We start from the raw sequence: 12269 nt of genomic DNA on the forward strand, positions 1-12269 counted from the left end.
GCATGAAAACACTCCTAAAAGGAAGTTTGATTCATCTTTGCTTTTATCCTCTGTTTGTTCTAGCAAAATATTATACATAAATTTGTTTGGGTTTTAAAATGACAACTGGCTCCCAGCTATTGATTGCCTCACTTGTCCATTTTATCTTCTTTTTAAGATAGTCGTGGGAATTGGAATCAGAATCATTCCTATTGGAGTATTTGTACAGAATTTACCCAAAGTGGTACTGTTGCTGTGCTAGGATTTTACACTAATGTACTTTAGATGCAACATGTTTTCTACAAAATGCATACTTAAGTTCAAAAAAGAAAATACACAATATTGGATACATAGAGGGAGGGTGGAGAGCTGAAAGAAATCTCTTTCCTTACAAGATCTGAAGGACACCTGGTTCAGCACAGATGAAATTCAAATGCAATTCTAAAAGAGCTACGGTTCCATAAAACAATTCCAAAAGAAAATGGGTTCTGTATCTGTCAAAACTATTTCAAACACATCGAATTTATGCATTAGATTTCACTTTCATTCCTTTTCACTATTTATTGCTCCCCTTTGCAGCGTGTTAGTAATTTATAAATGTGTGGGATACCAATGTTTGTATCTACTAATACAATTTAAAAATTCATGAGATTAAATGCTTTATATTTAAGCATTAAAGACATAAAGCCATCACAGCCAATATCTACATACTTTCTAAAGCTTGGTCTCTTAACCCAAGACATCCAGAAAGAGGAAGGTCAAATTCAAATCTGTCAATGAGTCCCATGAGGTTCTAGACAGAGTTTATGAGCTAACATATTGATTTTACACCTTGCTTCTAACAAGGATATAAAGTTTGCCGGCACACCGATTTCTGTCATTTTTATTATTTAGAGCAGCTAACATTACACTTCCTTCTTTGCTCAGAGTCAGCTTGTGGAGTTTTAACTTCTTTTTGTTAGGGTTGGGATTAAATGTGTGAGATGATATTTCGTGTTTGGAGTCAGATGTTTATTAGTTTTTATCTATATTACAGTGTTATAAACTGTGAGCTCCATAGTACTTCAATGAAACTCAAAATGGAGCTGCATCTCTCTCTAGAAACCTTTTTAAGGATAAACTGTCTAATTAAGAAATGACACCTAAATTATTTTTATTTTTAACTCAATAACTACCTGTAACTCACAATGTAAACTTTTTAATCTAATTATACAATACCACCCAAACCCATAAAGAAGTCCAGAAGACTAGCTTCTGCCTTAGAATGTCTATTTTGTTCTATAAATATTGCTATATTCTACAACTCTAGGTTTCCCACCATGTGATATTACACACTTCTATTCAAACTATGCACTCATTCAGTTTTGGAAGCTTTCTCCGTGGCCTCAGGTCAAATGCAGTGTTCTCCTGGGGTTCAGTGCCTGCCAGCCCAAAAAAATCTAAAACTCCCAGTAACCAGGGTTCCAACATGAACTAAATCTCAGCAAGACTGATCACCTCAGGTTATATCTCATACTCAAATTTAACTGGCAGTGTTCAGCAGGTAAGAGAAGCTGGCTGCAGAGAGGGAGCCCTGAGTGTCTCTGCCAAAATAAGCACCTATATTGGCCTGTGCTTCTGTGAAATACCTGAGGCAACCCAAGATTACCCTTTTGTCTTGTTCTATTTATTTCTATGCAGCTTTGAAACAACTCATACACTTCTTGCTTCCCAGAATAGCTGTGATCTCACCAAATGTCAAGAAAATCAGGTGCTTTTTCATTACTTCTTTGTGCATTACATTTGTACTTCTACAAATATAAACATGTGTGTCTGTGTATACATACCTACACTTACTTTTCCCCTTTGTAAAGCTGGAAAGACACATTTTGAAATTCATATATTCCTAAAGAACATCAGACCCACTTTTACAAGCCTTTTGTTCCCTGTTTTTCAGTTGCCAGCTCTTTCTGTTCAAAACATCTAACATTTACTGTTATTTGTTTGGAAGAACCGAGACTTTTAAATAACACGGAGCTCACCTTCAAACAGCTTAAAATGGACTACCTAAACTGGAGTATGCAGCAGCAGACTGTTCCGAATTGTATTGCTCTTACCAATGTTAAAATATATTCTGCCTTGCAAATATGCTCACATATGTTAAATATTTATCCTCACAGAGGCTTTTTGGTCCCTAATCAGTGGCTTCCTAATCTTCAGATGAGCAGGTGTGCTAGCTGTGTCACATACTGTGCCCTGTAAACGTGTCCATTCAGCAAACAAAACCACTTTTGGGAATCTGTGCACCTAGACATTTGCCATTCTGTAATTTAAAATGCAGTTAGCAAAGGCTGGGCAAAGGTGGGTAAAGAAGTTCTTTGTGTTGCAGAAAACTGTTAGTTTCTGACTCGTTAAAGATACAACATCTAAATGCATTTTTACCACTATTTACACTGGTCAAGATTACATTCCTCTCATGTCTGAGTTGATTTGAAAATGATATTGAAGCTCAGTATTAGGTATCATATAACATAGTGTTATAAAATGTTTCAATTACTATTAAAATTATTCTTATTTCAAGAAGAGTATTAAATATAAATACAATAAAAATAATAAAAAATGTAAATGTCTTAGTAAAATGATGTACTTCTGTTCATACGACATTTCTAAAGGCCTTGTGGAAAAGAGAACTTCCAAGTAAGTCTTTTAAATTTAAATGTTAATAAAGTAGGACCCGATTTCTGACTTCAACAGATAAAAAGCCTACCAAAAGATACAACTACTGATGTATGTCATGGGAAAGGATTTTTTTGTAATTTCTAAAAGCCCATTATGGCATTTACTGAATAAATAATGACTTAACTGTTTAAATACACAGCTAGGCAACTATTTTTAAGTTTTTAAAACTGTCAGTAGTGTGTGGAAGTGTACAATAGATATTTTGTTCATCACCAGTAATCTAAATTAAAACTAGAGCAGCCTTGGAAGGCTTGAAGCAGAGCACTGAGGAAGCCTGTGCCTTGGTGCACAGAGTTCTCAGGGCTATGAGTAAATTTGCTGCTGAGTGCAGACTGTGCAGAGCTTGGCTGTACAGGGGATTTCCTGCAGGGGAGGAAGGCTCTCAGGCTCCTTGCACTGCAGCTGTCTGCTTTATCAGGAAGGATGCAGCAGATGGAGCGAGCCCTGCACACGCTGAGGGTTCAAGTGAGGGCACCAAGAGCCTGCACGTGACCCCCTGGCAGCCCTGGAGCCACCCCTGTGATTCAGAAAGAGCTGAATTTCACTGCACAGCCACACTATGACCCACAGCCACACTATGACCCACACTATGACCCACTATGACCCACTATGACCCTATGAAACAGCTGCTAAAAACACCTTGAAAGCATTCATTAACCATTTGGAGCTGTCTCTCACGTTCTTAGCTGGCCAGGGCTAAAGATTGGTTCAAAGTCTGAAGCAGGAGACACAACCAAAAGCCCATCCTCCCCACGTGAGGGCACCTTTCCAACACCAGAGCCCTTCCAGACAGGGTGGATGTAAGGAATTTTGAAAGAATTCCAGATGGGACATCTGAGTTTCTTTAGATGATGCCATTTATTTTTATCTTCTACACAGGCAGGAAGGGTGAGTTCAGCTCACAGCTTCACTGCATGGCTCAGGTCACAAGACCTGCAGTTACGAGATCTTTTAAAGATTAATTAATTAATAAAACAGTACTAACAAGGATATTTATGCTTTTAACCCAGTCTTTAAATATTTTTTCTTACAGACTCATGCTACAGTGTAAGCTTTTTTAACTAATTACATTATGGCACACAAACGTGCCCAAACTCTAAAACTTTAAACTTTCCTTTACTTAGCTTAATATGTCTCTGCTTCAAACTACAAATCCACATTCTCCCTTCTAGCACCTGAATTTGGAAGCCTTTTGCAAGGTCTCAGATCAAATCCTGTGTTTAATTCTAAGCTTTGGCTTACAAGCCCAAAGTCCTGAGAGCTCCCTGCATTTCAGATCCCAACAGTGGAAGGCTTAGGGTGAAAGTGTCTGCCCTCAGCTCCCCACTGCTCTGACTCCGTGTCAGCCTCTGCAGCCCCTCATGGACTGACACCCTAAGGGCTGCTGGGGTACAGCAAAGTGGCAAAACTTCTCTAAAACCTCCCAAAGTAACAGCAAAACACATGAAAAAGAAAATTCAATGAGAGGACAAGTAAAGACATGAGTTAAGGCAAACCTCAGCCATCACCCCAATCTAAGCTTTATATTTGTATAAAAAATGTTTCATAAAGGAAAATAAATCTAAAATATATTTTTAGGTATCTTTGCTCTGCTCAGATACAACTTTTCTTCCCACTGAATCAAAACCTGAAAGATCCTCCACAACAGCAGATCTAGGGAATCATGTGGAAGTCTCCCTCTTCTATTTCACCTTCCATCCCATACTGTCTTGCAAAACCCCAACAGGGTTTCACAAACCCACAGGTGGAAAAGCAGCAGGTGGAAAAATCTGCTTTTTCTCCTGGGGCTTTCCTTTCAGCTCATCTCACCTTCAGTCAAAGAAATTTCCATCCAACAGGAGGGATGTCACATCTCTGTCGTTGTCACTGCCGCTGTACCACCTCAAAAAGCCAACTTTGTCCTCTACAGGGTTTTTGTACATCTGCATCCCAATATTTCTGTGTATTACAGACTCTACATGTGTTCTAACAGTTCTGGAGACCTTCTGGCAGATGTTTGTAGGCAGGCAAGCAGCACAATTTGGTTTTGAAGTGAGCGAAGTGTGGCTTCCCAGGGAAGCCCAGGGAAAAACTGGGAAAACAAGCAATGTCTCAGCAGAGCAGCAGCGGGAAACAGAGACACAGGTCTAAGGGCAAACACGAATAATTGGTACTGACAAGGAGCTTTGGAGAGGCATGTGAACTGTTAAGTTCAAACTCATCATATTTAGACTACAAACAGAGAAACGGTTTAGCAAGTAGACTGACAGGCAGAAAGGCAATCATGCACATGAGAACTGTAATTTATTAGAGCAAAGAAACCACTAGGTCACAGCATGCTTCTGCGTGATTCTTCTTCATGACTCAACACCACTACTCTAAGAATGTGAGTGTGGGAGTTCTCCGTGCACTATTAGATCTTGAAAGTGTGGAAAAAGTTGTCTTCTACAATACTTGGCTTTCTGGAGCTTGCACAGTTGTAAAAACAAATTTCAAAGCCACGTGGTTCACTTAAGCTCTGAAAGTAGACAAAACACAGAAAATATTTCCTAAAATTTTGCCAGAGCAAGTTAGCTGAAGGTTATTTTTCTCCATTTTCCCCCAAAACATCTGTCCCAAGGCAGTACTACCCATCTTATGGCCACATATATGAGAGTCAGTAGAGAACACACAATAGGGCAAGAAGTCTTCTGTAATAAAGCTCTCTAGGAGAAGAAGAGCAAATTTGGAATTTGAAACCTGAAAGATACTTTTCCCCACTACTATTTTCTACTGTTTTTTAAATGCTCATTTAATAAAATTTAGGGATTATGTAATCATAATTTAATTAATTCACAATTTATTTTTTCCTAAAAGTTTTTAGGAAATGTCTTGGTTTTGTTGGTTTGGGTTTTTTTTTTGTACCATAGGAGATGAATGCCATTTCCATTTCTAAAGACAAATGTGTTTTCCAAGCCATGCTCACATCCTAATCTTTTATTAATAGAACTTGACATCTTTACAACTGACATAAAGGGCTCTTCAGGTCCTAGTGTGATAGAACAAGGTAATGAAAAGTTCCCTTCTGAAGAATATGAAGGTATTTAGTGTATCTGGGTATACCTCAATATACATATATTTATCTGTGTGTGCCCCTGGGCATGGAAGATTATATATTTACACTTGTAAAAGATAATGCATATTCTCCCCAATAAAGGGAGGGTGCTGGCAAGCCTAAATAAAATTATAATAACCCATTGTGTGAAAGAAAATGAGAAATTATTTCCAAATAACTGTTCTGAACTAGATATAAATATGGCAATTAGTACTGCAGGGTTTGTGAAATTATGGAACCACTCTTGTAAATGAAAAGAAACTTTATCTTCAATGAAGATTATATGGGTCTCAGATTTTTCTCAGCTGATTTATATGGTTTTCTACTTGGAGATCTTACTGGGCAGAATATTTCACTCAACAGTCCTTGATAATTATTTCCCTCCACTGTCAGTTCAGTGTGGATTTCAGCACTGATCCCATTCCCAGTTCAGGTCATTCTCCTGGATTCTGCTCTGTCCTACTGCAGTCACAGTGACTGAGAACACACTGACTGGTGCCTGTACAGCATCAATGCCATACAAGGGTCCTAACCAAAAATTCAGGACAGTTGTATTCCATGTTCTTTAAATCAATACTCAATTAACTAAATCCATTCTAAACACCACAGAGTGCCCAGTCTTTTTCAAGGTTAAGTGCTCTGTGTGTGCATTTGTGCATGAAACATTCCAGTCAGAATCCATTATAGTAAAATCTGCTAGGATGGAGAATGATGAACCATCTCCATTTCAAATGTTATCCACATAAATTCATACATATCATATTAATGGTACATATTGTTTTTCTGTATTTGAAATGTTTCTCTAGACTTCATGACCTAAAACTGTCTTTCTAAATTTAGCTGAAAGAACTGCACAAATAAATGATAATGTATGTGTCATAATATAAAATACAGGCATCCTTTTAAGTGCAAATTTTTGGCAGGTGTGCATTCAAACAATGAAAAAAAATATGCAAATAAATAACCATTCTCTTACAGATTCTACCTTCCTATCAGAACAGGGTATGACATTTCTCTGTAGAGTACAAGCCCTGTCTGCAATTAGAGGAGACTGACTGGCACAGGGCAGTTGCAAGCAGAGCTGACAGCTTGTGCTGACCTCTAGGAATTGCTCTGCTGTTGAACAGCCATGCAGTAACAGTTTCTAAAACGCTCTGGAGAGCTGCAAATCATTTACTTTCCCTTGCATTCTGGCTTTGTGGTGAAAGCCAAACTTCTTACGCTGAATTAATTCATATTTTTCCAAAGGAACCTTAAATCCACCATTCAGATTCTAAAAAGTCACCTCTTGAAAGCCACCTTAAAGGAATTTTCTACAATGTGTAAGTCATGGCATAGCACTGGAAATAAGATACAGCCCCACAAAAGGTGTCTCAGAGGATACAACCTCTGCAGGGTCCCTGTCCTGTCAGGGTCATTCACATGTGTCAGGCACAGGAGGCCTAAGGAGAAAAATGGGCAGAAATGGAATATATTCTGGTACTTATGTTCCTCATCCAAATCTCACCAAGCCAGCAAGGAGCTCAGTTTCTGACTGAGGGATTCCAATCTCTTTTGAAAACATAGGTTATTTGCAGGTTCTTCTATACTTCTTCCAAAATTTGGAATAGATAACTAAACCCCGTAAGAAAAGTGCCTGGAACTTATTTTGAGCAGATAAAGGTACATTTTTTAGATACCCAGTGCTGATGTCTTAGAATATTACCAAGAACCAAAAATTGAATCTGAAACATGCCAGAGGTACAGATGTTTTCAGCCTCATTCTAGAGATGCAGGATCATCCAGCACCTGGCAGCAAAATCCTCCCAGGAGTATTATGCTCTCCCAAAACATTGGTAAAAATTAATATTGTTCTCAAATCCCTGGGGGGGGGAAATAATCACATGACAAGACAGAGCTACTCACTCAGATCAGATCATATGAGCTCCACACTGAGACACTCAAAAAACCTGAATCAGCAGCAGAAGATTTATTTTTAACCAACATTCATCGGTGGTTCTTTGTATGTTCAGAGCTGAGAACTGGCCCCATATGCTCTGAGCACTAAGAGTGCAATCCCAGAGCACTAAGAATGCAATCAGGGTGCCTAAATTCTTGACAGATTAAGTTAATGTTCTTCTGAAAAAGAAGGCATAATTTTGCATCATAATGGGAGGTAAAGACTGGCAAAAGATAATAATTTGAAAGATTTGCATTTGTGGTCAGGAGTTCTGCAGAATTTGAACAGTTTATCTTTGTGTTAGCGCATCTTCTCAAGAGCCCAGTTCACTGAAGCACAGTGTGAAAGTGTAAACTACCAGCATTATGTGGCTTTGGACAGAAAAGCCAAAGACATTGATACAGCTAAGAAACACGTTTATATCAGATTTTGAACTCCAGAAGAACTTGAATTTAAATACCTCTTGATCATGTAAGGCATCCCAGGTTCAAACTGTGAATTCTAAAGGCTCCATGTCAAGGTAACACTTGAAATTCAAGGAAGTTTTCAAATATTTGAATACTTGATTTAGACCAATCTCCAGCTAGAAACATCAGAACTTCCTAGACATCTCTATTTTTGGTTATGCAGCATTACCTATGCTCCCAGCTTGGTACAGACGATATGGACACTTCCCCCTCTGAAAATTTACTTTGGGGTTCAAAAAACAAGTTTTCATTCACCTGTCTCCCTTGCAAGGCTCTTCACAATAGATGTTCTCAGAGTTTATCTGTGGAATCAGGCTCCACAGAAGGAAACAAAATAAAAGCCAGCTGCACTCACACACCTTATCATGCCAGAGGATGAGCTGCCAGAATATTCACTGGGAAAAATGCCTAAAAATAAAACCTTGGATACTAACATAACCGGTCATGGAAACCCACACTGGTATGCATTGAATTTAACCAAACAGAAATGTGCTAACCACTAAAATGCAATTTCACCAAAAATCCTATTGTTTATATTCCTTGCTCCACAGGCAGACAAGACACTTAATATTTATTAAGCCACATATACAGTTGGAAAAAACACAAAAATACTTTAAATTTTGCTTTTGTTTTCCCTTCTATCTCCAAGCAAAACTTGCCAATGTTGTATTTCACTTACTTATATTCATAGTTGTTTCAGTGAGCAACCTCACCACTTTTGTCTTGATTGTAGAAAAAGTGATGCTGTCTCAAAGTACCAAAATAATAAAGCAAGCTGAACTTGCACTGCTTACACAAGTGCATCTGTCCCTTCTCGTCTCAGCACTCCACAGTGAGCCTAATGCTAACACAAACATGCCCACCCAATTGTCTGTAATGCAAGCCTCTGCAAATATTTCAAAATGAGGATATCTTCATCTTTTTGGGGACACTGGCTAGGACTGGGTGCCTTGGAGGAACAGGCTGGGTCTCCTGGCAGTGCAAAGTTACTGTGCTGCCAGGGACAGACTTTCAAACCTCTTGCTTTCATTCTCTGCAAACAAAAGAAGAACCCAGACTACTTCGTTCACATAGATTTCCGCTATATTTAATTTTTCCATTATATTTTTATATTTAATTTTTCTTTATTCTTCTCCCAGGAAAAATGGCATCTCTCACACACACATATAACACACACAAAAAAGGACAAATGATGATTTCAAAAAGGCCATGTCTGCTTCACCTTCTGTTTGGAACACAGAAGTAAATTCGTGGCTTTAACCTCCTTATCACTTCCTAAACATATTCCTTATCTAACATATTTTGTTACTAAGCTGGGTAATGAATGTGAACACTACAGTCATGAACAATCACTGAGTCTCAAATGACAAACAGTCTGGTCTGAAACACTGCATGGTCTTCACAGAAACAGTACAAATGTTTTCATTGAAAATATTGACTGAGTTCTGATGGATAATGTCATCTATTTGAAGTACGTGGTAAGAGAATTGAGCTTACAGTAAACTGATGGGGTTTTTTCCACCTCAAAGCATTTAGCAAGCTACTTCTTTCAGCTATGCCCTGTGACCCTTTCCTCAAAATTACCCTTTAGGTAAACTTGAAAAATTTTAAAAACTACCCTGTAGAAAAACTTTAAATTTTTTAGCAAAGGTCAAATCCATTCTATGACATAGCATTCAGAAAACAATTAAAAGAAAGAAGTTTTAAATATTCCAAGACCACATTGCCCAAAGCAGAGTTAATATAGAAGAGAACAACTTGGGTGATGAAGACTACCCTGAAGAGGAAGAGAAGTCAACAAAAAACACAAAGAGCCTTAAACTTGGCTGAGATCAATTTGAGATCTATTCTGCATCAACTGCAGACAAAACTACTAACTAGGACTGCACAGAAAATATCTCTTAAACCAGTGCTCTTGTGCCAGCAAGGATTGGGAATAGCTCTCAAAACCTTTGTGGCGCAAGTGGACTGCAACTAAGCTGAGATTCAAATGAAAATTAAGGGGATGTACTGAAAAAAAACCCACCAACTCCTTCAAAAGTCTCTAGTTTTTAACTACGCCATCCATAAAAGGGCAGAATTCTGTAAGTGAAAGGTTTGTCTAGCCGTGGTGAAGTCATGATGATGTTTAACCATGATGAAGCAGACAAAATGTAAGTTTATTTTGGATCATTTTTAATTTTGGATCACATTGATTTTTAATATTGGATCATTTTGATTTTTAGTCATTTTGATTTTGGATCATTTTGATTTTTGGTCATTTTGATTTTGGATCATTTTATTTTGATAATTATTTTCATTTCCAAATAGCCTGGCACGGTTCTCATAGCTTTCAAAATTCAGTGGCATGAAGGTTTCACAGTTTACCCAGCTCTGTATTTTAGAAGACAAATGAGATAGATCTCAATGTCTTTAAAAGTCATCCTGAGGAGACATAGCAAGTGAAGCAGCCCATGGAATAGCTTGGTAAAAAGTCAAAATCACAGCAAATTGACTTGTAGTAAGAAATGTACTTTGTGGAAATAAGAAATAAATAATTGTTAAAAAAAGAAAAAAAAGGAAAAAAGAAGAAGAATCATGTCAGCAGCTTGAAACTGGGCCAGCTGGATTTGAGTGCTGCTGGAGGCTTACAAACATGATAATCATAAAAGCATGCCTCCAGAGGGAATAGGAACTGCCCCAGGTAACCATGCCTCTGCTACACCAGGACGATTTAGACCTCTAAAATAAATAGGCCACAGCTATTACAAGCTAAGGAAATTAGGATAAGGCAAAGTAACAAGCAGAATGATAACTACTTTAACAATTTTCAAATGAAGAGCAATGCTTGCACTCCTGTGTAGATTCTCAAGGACACAGAAAGAAATTTGCCACCTGTAACAAAATTCTGCTTCTGTTTGTGTTGTAGCTGGTACTATATTGCAGGATTGCCAGCAACCTGTTATTTCTCTTTCCTTTGCTATGAAAAATACAACCATACAACCATCAGCTTTTCATTTTTTTTTCCTCTTTTGCTCCCTAGAATTAGGCCTCCATTAAGCAGTCTCTTACTGCAAGCACTGAAAATAATTTTAGGGATTCCTGAGGATGGCAAACAAGCAGCAGAGATATTCCAGTTTCAGCAAGGCAGGTGGGTAACCTATTTCTCTACAGGCTAGTACATTTTGTCAGCTTTCCCTCTCAAAATCTCACCCCAGGTGTCATCTGCTACTCACTAATTTATCTTGCTTAGTCCCATGTGTTCCCCTTCTCAAATTCTGAGTTTACTCCTTCCCTTTTTTTGCTATTTTAGCATAGCCTGTTCTGTGGGTTCTGAGTGAGCAGGGTACTTTTGTGCACTGCAAGATGGCAAGATTCAGGTAAGGCACTGAAAAAAAAATCCAGCAGGAAAAATAGTGAGGCACTGATATAAAAGCAAGGAAAAAGCAGGGTCTACTTAAAGCCTGAGGGGTTTTGTTCTCCTGGTACGATGTAGTAAACTTCAGCTGGAAATCAATCATCATTTAATTGACCTCAGCTAGTTTAGAAATGTTCTATATCCATAACGACAATTCTAGACTAATTTGGATGAGGTGTTATTTTAATATTCAATATTCAGTAAATAACATTCAATATTATTCAATGTACCAGGAGAATATTGCCATGGCCAAAACTGCTCCAGCCATCAGCAGTAAGAGCAAAGCCACCTCTTTAATTCAGCTCCAGCCCAGGTAATTGATGGAATTGAATTTTCCCCCAGGACACACTCTGCAGTCCCAGTGCAAGGAGCAGAAACACCTGACACGCCTGGGTGCCAGCAGCTATGAGACTGAAAGGAAGCAGTTTCAGAGAGGGAAATAACCCAGAAAAGCCTCCAGATCTCCTGTGCAATACTCTCATCTATTTTAAGCTATAAACAGCAGGAGAAACAAGGAAGGGGAGGGGGAAGGGGGGACAGTGTTCCTGGGAAGCAAGAAATATTTTCTGAATATTATTGGTAGTAATGTCTTTTAAAGAGAAAATATGTGTGTGCTATGACCATAAAAGCTTTGGGGGGACAAACTCCTCCATTTGCTTCACAAATAGAATAAAACCTCAGTTCAGAGATATGTTG

Source organism: Motacilla alba, chromosome 5 (genome assembly GCF_015832195.1).
Source record: "Motacilla alba alba isolate MOTALB_02 chromosome 5, Motacilla_alba_V1.0_pri, whole genome shotgun sequence".
NCBI lineage: Eukaryota > Metazoa > Chordata > Aves > Passeriformes > Motacillidae > Motacilla > Motacilla alba.